The sequence below is a fragment of the Onychomys torridus genome, chromosome 6 (assembly GCF_903995425.1).
Source record: "Onychomys torridus chromosome 6, mOncTor1.1, whole genome shotgun sequence".
NCBI lineage: Eukaryota > Metazoa > Chordata > Mammalia > Rodentia > Cricetidae > Onychomys > Onychomys torridus.
Genome location: NC_050448.1, coordinates 24,983,148 through 24,989,838, shown reverse-complemented (window position 1 = coordinate 24,989,838; position 6,691 = coordinate 24,983,148). Strand labels below are relative to the sequence as shown.

Sequence of the window (6,691 nt, the reverse complement as noted above, 5' to 3'; positions counted from 1 at the left end):
GCTGGGACAAGGTTTTGTTTTTTGTCTTTCCAGAAGAATGAAGGAATCCAGCTAAGTATTCTGAAGATGACTGAATAAATGAGACATCTGGAGAAAAACGTCAAATCATCCAGAGAAAATGTCCCAAGAAAAAGACAATCTCTGAAGTCTCCGAAATGATGATGGGGCCCCACAATGATCGTTCCACCTGGACTATGGTAACACCCCTAAGCTGACAAACACCATCTAAAGATTGGTTTTTGGGCTACAAATTACTCAGGACCATTTAAAGGTGGTTAGCTGAGATGATCCAGCCTCACAGACTACTTTAGCCAGGACTTGAGACAAGCCCTGCACTTTTTCATTATAAAGAGACTGGACAACATATGATATAGCTATCTCTTTCAGGACTTGACAAGTATCCCAATTTTTTTCAGGGTTCTATAAAGATGCTGTCTTCCCCAGACAGCAGGAAGTAATTTTAAGAACACAACACCCATGTTATCAAGAGGTAGGTTGGGTAGTTTTCAGTCATTTAATGGGTTATGGATGTTTGTCACCATTTAGGGTGGCTAGCTACAAGTTGTTATTAGTAATGGTCAGAAAAAATGCTAAACAATGGCAATTATATTAAGGAATTGTGTTCTAAAAGAAGGGGGGATATAGAAATAGAATAAAAAGGTAGATTATTGTATCTACTTTTACATCAGAAAATCAACTACTAGTTTTGAATATTTTCCATTAGCTTGGATTTCTGCATATTGATACAACATTGAGGTTATTTTTGTTATACTGTATATAAGTTATAGAAATAATAGGGGGAAAAGTAGATTATTGAGTCTACTTTTAAACCAAAACAGGCAATTACTAGTTTTAAATATTTTACATTGTTATGGATTTTTATATATTGATAAAATTTAAGGTTATTTTTGTTAGAACATACTGCACATATGTTCCTACACTTGTTCAAAGTATTGTAGCTATACAGCTCATCTAACAATGTAATGTAAATTTCTAGTCCCTGAAAGATATTATTATAAGCAATTTAAGATAATAAGGAAATGCAGGTTAGTAGTTAGTCACTTATAATTATCAAAACTTGTAGTCATGTTAGGTATTTTTTTAAGGTCAACCAGAGATATATTTTAGATAGGCAGATGGTCTTCAAATACTTCAGAGATCTAAAGAATATGGCATTTAAGATATTTTAATAACGTAAGGTTCTTTTTTTATGACAATGAGGCATGTCTGTTCCTGACAGCACCAATCTACTTCAGAGAAGATGATGAGTATCAGAGAAACTCCATGTGGAGTTTACTTTCTTTGTGGCAAAAGTCAGTCACTGCACAAGAAACTGCCATTGCCTCGACTGCTGACAGTATGCTGTCCAAAGCAGACAAGCAGGACACAAAGGGAAGTAACTGCAGAACATTGCCAAGAAAAGGTGGGACAGTCCTTTATCCCAATTCATAAAGGAGTCTGTCAGATATTCTAGGCCTGTAGGCCAAAGATGGATGTTCCAGCATTACAGAGGAACTTTAAGTGATTTTATAGGCAACCAGAAGTTTCTATCAATACTTATTTTTGGAAGTTGTTTGCTCTACACTTCTTGTTTATTCAGGTAATATTGTATCATTCTCAAATTTCTGATGGAGTTGAAGACTAGATGGCTATAGTTTTCCTTTTTAACAAACTCAGAAAAGAAACTCACAAAGTAGATGTAAACTGCATAAGGTTAAGAGATATAAAAATATAGTTTTGGGTTGATAATACAAGTTAAGATAGAAAGTGAATTAGTTACAACACTTTGGACTCACCAAGATAGGATAGATAATGGAGTATTTTCTCTGAATTTGTCAAATGTTAATGAACTAACATTGTTAATGTAATTATTGACTGTATGTATTTGTATATAGTTATTGTACATATTGTGTATAGTTTTATATTAGTTACAACCTTCAATTTTTGTTAAGACAAAAAGGGGTAAATGCTGTGTGATATCATGTTTGTGTTCTAACAAATAAAGCTTGCCTGGGAATCAGATGGCAGAGCTAGCCACTAGATAACCATAGATGCCAGGCAGTGGTGGCACACGCATTTAATTCTATCACTTGGGAGGAAGAAGGATCAGAAGTTCAAGGCTACCCTGGGCAACATGAGACTGATTTAGTCTAAATGAGAAACAAAACTGGGCAGTGGTGATGCATTCCTTTAATCCCAACATTAAGAAAGTAGAGACAGCAATATTCATAGAGACAGGAGCCTGGCCATTAAGTCTGAGATTTTGTAGAGGTAAGAAGTCTTTGGTGGCTCGCTACTTGGCTTCTCTGATTGTTCAGCTTTCACCCTCAATATCTGACTCCTGGTTTTTGTTGATTAAGACTAATTAGAGCCCCACTTCACCCCTGGAGCTGTAATTACAGGCAGTTACGCACATCCATATGCTGGATATGGAAATGCCCCTGGGTTTAAGCAAGGGTTGATTGTGAGCAAGTGAGCTTCCTTCACATTTTCTGCTTCAGTTATTGCCTCAGGTTTCTGCCTTGATTTCCTTCATGGTGAACTGTGAACAGGAAATGTAATTCAAATAAAACCTTTCTCTTCCAAATTGATTTTAGTCATTGTATTTTTAATTGTTTATTTTTCCCTTTTGTCTTGTTTAAATTTGATATTTTATTTTAATTACAACATGTCTCCTTCTATATTCTCCCCTACCCTCCCTTCTCTCCTTCAAGTTCATGGCCTTGTTTTTTCATCAAATGTTATTAAATGCACATATGTATTTGCAATTACACATATATTCCTAAATATAACCTGTTGGGTCTGTATAATATTACTTACATCTATGCTTTCATGGCTGACCATTTAGCCCTGGACAACCAATTACCATTCTCTTGCCTGGGGAAGGCCACCTCTCCTGCTCCCAGCTTTACCTAGTTGACTATTGCTTTCTGTAAGGTTGAGGCCTTGTGGAGTTTTCCTTATCGAGTTTGGCATACTTGCTGGTGGTATTCTTGTTCATCTCATGGTTGGACAGTCACATAGATGAGAATTGTCAGGCATAGTTTCTGATCCTTTTAGAAAACATATTCTCACAGGAAATACCCTGAACTTCTGGCTTTTACAATCTTTCCACTCACTCATCCACAATATTTCCCTGAGTATTAGGCATGGGATATTTTGCAGATGTATCCATTTGGAATAGACTCTATAACTCTCTTTTTTGTTTGTTTTTTTTTGTTTGTCTGTTTATAACAATTTATTCCTAGATGCCAAACAACAGGAACAACAAGATATTCTTCAAGTGATGAATTAACAAGAAAGAAAACTATAGTGCTGTTATAAATAGAACGTTATGCTACAATAAAAACAGGTGATGTATGGAGATATCAAAATCTGTGTGAATTTTAAATTACATCACCAACTGAAGACAGTCAGCTACCATTTCACACATACCATTGTTTGAAAGGCAAAAACAATGGACTGGTAAAGCATCATTGATTAATAGGAATTTGGGGAAGGGTAAACACTGAATAGGTAAAGGAGAGAAGATATGAACAGCAATTACATTATCCAAGATGTCAAATCTCTCTCCTATTCTTAGGCACTGAGCCATTTCCTCATCCCCTGAAGTGATTCCAATAAAACAATTACACATCGTTTAATATATTACCAGTGTATTCTACAAATAAAGACGAATGAAGATGCAAAACAAATGTGTTTAAATATTTAATTTTCCTCTCACAATGTCAAGGTTTAGAAAATGAATTTTTATGGCATGCTGACTTTCATGACTATTTAACTTCAATATATATAAGCAGGTTTAGTAAATGGTAGCTGTGATCTGTATTCAGATTAAACTGGAAGAATAAATAAAGCATTACTCTTAGTTATGGAATTTCCATGTTTTCATTTACATAATGATGACAAAGTAAAATGAAGCAACTATTTCTTATTTGTCATGATAATTAGACATAGAAATAGCAACTCTTTATAAAGGAGTGATGATCATACACTGGTACAGTAGAAATTCTTTCCTCAGGAATTTCACATAATAGAAATTGAAAGTGTTTATTTTATTTTATTGTATTGTATTTTATATTTTGATACTGAGAGAATGTGAACAGGGGTATCTCCCCAGTTCTCTGCCCATACAATTTAGTTCAAATAGTGAATTTCCAGTTTAGTAACAGACACTGAGAGAACTAAGTTTCTGAGGGCAATAGAGAAAGATACCTGTTGCCTCTTGCCTCATTGTACGTGTACACAGGTGTGTATATAAACCTCAAACCCAAATGTATACATGCACCAGCCCACATAAACAAAAATCCCACACCAAATTTTTAAATAAGAAGAAAATCCTTTGTTAGTTAAATAAGTCAATGAAATCAGTCTTACTCCCCCACCCCCAAAAAGTAAAGTTAGACATCTTTTGTAATTTCATAAAATGTTAACATATTATCTCAGTAATGGTAGTCAAGCCTCTGGTTTTAAATTTCAAGGTCCATAGGGAAGGTCAACACTTTTCCTTAAGCTTGTTAGTTGGACAGTGAATTGTTAGTGTCTAATATTTTTTGCATTTATTTTTTTCATATATTTTGCTCATATTCTTTCATTACCCCCAACTCCATCCAAATCCTCTCCACTTTTCTTCCCACCAAACTTCATGTTTCTTCCAAAAATAAGAAACACTTTGTGAATTTGTGGGCCGTTCTTCTGGAGAGCCATGCTAATCTTCTCTGTGTCATTTCACGTTTATTATATATGCTGCTGGGATGAGCATGCCCAATATATCTTATTTATCTTTTGCATACTTTCTTATTGGGCATCTTAATACATTAAAAAAAGGTGGAGGAATTAATTAAGAATTCTTATTATTGCCACTGTATTTACAGCATAGTTGTACATGGGAAAATTACTCAAAGAGGACATTTCATTGTTCTTGAGAGTACACAATAAAAAGAGGTAAAGATGTGTACTGAAAAAAAGAATTTGTCAAGCTACAAAATCTTAAAATGTTATTTATTGAGGAAGCTGATGTCATAAAAATAGAGAGCACTAACATTTTAAAAGAAGAACAATGGTTCATATTTTACAGTTGTTAAGGGTGATATAGAAACTTTTGGGCTGGGATGATGGCTAACAACACTTGCTGCTCAAGCTTGAGGCCTTTAGTTCAAGTCCCCAGCACCCACATTTATAAACTCAACACCATGTTGGTGGAGACAGGAGGGTCAATGGGGCTTCTGATAGCCAGAGCAGCTCCAGATTCAAGGAGAGACCTTGACTTAAAGGGATAAAGCCAGAGTTTTCAGTCAGAACAACCCTACTAACTTCCTCTTTTGCCTTCTATGTATTCACACACAACACAACATCCACACACATAAATATTCACAATAAAACAAACCAATAAAAAAGAAGGCAGCCAATGGTGAAAAGAGGCTCCATGAATCCCATTTGCAGGTGTGTAGTTAAGGGAAGAGCTTATGAAATAGTACATGTGGATGTCCAGGGGAACTCTGTTTAAACATCACTCTGAAATTTGTCTTTTTAACAGGGGGAAGGTATTCATATTCTAATCTGAAGATTTATATTTACCTGTGAATAACTGAACTATAATTATACAATTAGGGAAATATAGCTAAGCTGGGGGCTTCTTAGAAGTTTTGTTCTATAATTACATTTAATATACCTCAGCATAATGCTACTAGCCACTCTGATAAATTAATGATAAATTTTATTTCAAAAATATAAATGTTTACAAATTTATTTATTATTGTGAAGCTTGGTTCAATCATTTCTGGTAATTCTTAACTTCATTTTGAAATAATTAAGTTTGATGAATTATAAACTGCCATACATTTTAATTAAAATGATAGATGGTCTAAAAAGTTATATTTTATAGGTCATGGATGATTTTTTTTCCTGGAAAACAAAATATTCTTTGTGAATATATGAATCACTGTTTTTTAATAAATTTTGATAAAAGCATGCAATAATTTTATAAAGCAACAAAGAAGGTTATAATTCAAAAATTGAATTTCACATGGAGTTAATTAAGATAATTTTGCAAATATTAAATACATATTAAATTGTAAATTTCTAAAAACAATTTGAGTAAATAAAAGTGCATAACCCTATTTTTTATGTGATGTATTTTGTTTCACCAAGTCCAGTTTAATCATTCATATGACTTTCACAAGCTCAAGGCTGACCAAAACCCCAGCATGGAGGAAGGGGAAGTGAACACTACATCTCACAGCAGCCAAGAAGCTATTCACAATTGATAGTGCTTGTGGAGGGAAAATCAGCGTTCTTCCATGGAGTAATACCAGGTATTCAACCACACTTCAGAGTACTGTGCTCAAATATTGTATAAAATTTTCAAGGAATAAAACAAAACATAGTAACACTATAATCTTTTATATTATTTTGGAAAAAATTTAAATATCAAGAGATAATGTTATGTTTTAGTTTAAAACTATAATGAAAAGGGCAAATGTTACAATTGTGAATTTTGGTTTAAAGCATGCAGTACAGCAGTAGCTTTCAGTAAATATAGTAACAACAAAAATAGTCTGCAAGCTTCTTTCTAAATGCCTTGTAATTTTTTTTTTTTTTTCGCCTCTGGTTCTTATTTATCCTGTTCTGAATTTCCTGGTCACTCATAAAAATACTAGAGTAATCCTCACATCTAATTTCAACTTGAAAT

At 33.8% G+C, this 6,691-nt stretch overlaps 1 non-coding gene across 1 annotated transcript; it reads right to left on the bottom strand.

Moving 5' to 3' along the window:
- Positions 1-4,656: 4,656 nt before the first annotated feature.
- Positions 4,657-4,762, bottom strand: LOC118586428. Its single transcript, XR_004945321.1, has one exon. It is a non-coding gene; the product is annotated as a U6 spliceosomal RNA (small nuclear RNA).
- Between the last annotated feature and the right edge of the window lie 1,929 nt (positions 4,763-6,691).